At 42.9% G+C, this 1756-nt stretch overlaps 1 long non-coding RNA gene across 1 annotated transcript; it reads left to right on the top strand.

The window, feature by feature from the left end:
• The first annotated feature begins 241 nt into the window (after window positions 1–241).
• Window positions 242–1416, top strand: LOC147968049 (uncharacterized). Its single transcript, XR_015603220.1, has 3 exons — window positions 242–505; window positions 698–772; window positions 1027–1416. It is a non-coding gene; the product is annotated as an uncharacterized LOC147968049 (long non-coding RNA).
• The last annotated feature ends 340 nt before the right edge of the window (window positions 1417–1756 follow it).

Raw genomic sequence — 1756 nt, 5'->3', positions numbered from 1 at the left:
ACCATTCCCGCAAAGAAAAATGTTCGTCAATATAAAGTATTTTTATTCTGGTTGGATTGAAAAACTGTGCTACTGTTAAAAAAAATGAAAATGGTTTTAAACTGCTTTTAACAGTGTCAAATAGTACCTGTATGCCTATGTTACCACAACAAATTCCTTGGCCTGGTCGAAGGGCTCGGAGCATACCTTTGGGAGCATCGGCGGCGCCAGGGGTATTCACGTGTATTCATATGAATACCCAAGATTTGGCCCCAAAAAATTAATACATGTCTTATTTAACGGCCCACAGCCCATAGCCCACACAGGATACCGGCTACACTCGTCCCGTTCACTCGATCCAACCCTCACTCGGCCGTTCCCCAAGTCCCCAACCTAACCTAGCGACTGCGGCCAGCGGCGGTGGCGGCGGCGAGTAGCGGCCAGCGGCGACGGCCAGTACTGATTGCAAGCAGCGGCAAGCGGAGCCGCTGAACAGGCGACCAGCGGCAGGCCGGCAGCGGACCAGGTTCTATTCTCCTCTTCTCCTAGTTCTAATTCCTATGGGCTTATGCGGCAGTGCCTGGTCAAATTGTAGCAGCGCCTGGAGCATCACAGAGCGAGCTAATGCTGGATTTGTCCTAGTTCCCAATTCCTAATTCCCAGTTCCTAGTCAAATCACATGCTCCCAATTCCTAATTCCTAGTTCTATTATCTGTAGGTGGATTGGTAGTGCAGTCAAATTGGACAAATTGCTGCTAGTGCTGGATTTGAATGCAACGAGCTACTGCCTAAGGTGGGTATTCCGGGTTAAAGTTTTGGGGACAAATTGCTGCTTGTGTTGCTGTCAAATATGCACATAATTCGGTACAACTCCTCTGCTATTCATGATGTTGTAGAATGATTTTTCTATGTCAGGACAAATTGCTTGTGCTGTAAAATGCATTCATATTCATTTGTTTAGAACAATCCGAACACTAGTTTGCTACACGACCAACTTAGTAGATTACTAGATTGCTGATGTATTTTTTTTCTGATCTTGTATCACAGAAGAAGAAGAAGGGTGTTAGTATTGTTGCATTGTGGGAAAGAGCTTCCAATGCAAATAAAAGAACTTCGACATCTACACCAAATCCTCCTGATGTTGAAGTTGAGAACAGTAGTATCATTCCTCCTACTATTGAGAGCAATCTACAACTGGCACTTGTGCAAGCACATGAACCTGATGATGGCCACCCAGAACCTGAGAGTGCAGCTGGCTCCCCAACCCCAATTGTAGAAGATGATGAAGCAAATGATGAAGTTCAATTTGAAGTAGATTTGGAAGCACTTGAGTCTGATCCTGGGAAACAGATCCCCATCTCTAGGTACAATGTCAATGACCAGGATAAAGTTAGAAGGAGATACATCGAGTTGGGGGCATGTCAACCAAAGAATCATAATTTTGCGTATAGAGATATAAGTGGATTACAGCATCACTTTTCTCCTTCTTGGTTTAAGGATTACAAGTGGCTTGAGTATAGTGTGAACAAAGAAGCTGCTTTCTGCTTCGTTTGCTATTTGTTCAAGGATAAAACAAGATGTCCCGGTGGAGATGCTTTTGTGAAGAAGGGATTTAATATATTGTAAGAAGGATATCATCACTTTATTAATCAAAAGGTACTTATGTATTCATGTTGTTATCGTCTGATACATTGAAATATTGCTATTGCCGTTATGCTAGTGTTGTTTTGTTCATATATTGTTAGTGTTGTGTTGTTTGGTTCATATACTACATTTG

The sequence above is a fragment of the Triticum urartu genome, chromosome 5A (genome assembly GCF_056163025.1).
Source record: "Triticum urartu cultivar PI428250 chromosome 5A, HENAU_Tu73, whole genome shotgun sequence".
Lineage (NCBI taxonomy): Eukaryota > Viridiplantae > Streptophyta > Magnoliopsida > Poales > Poaceae > Triticum > Triticum urartu.
Note: the sequence above shows the minus strand (reverse complement) of the source record. Positions and strands in the feature narration are given on the sequence as shown.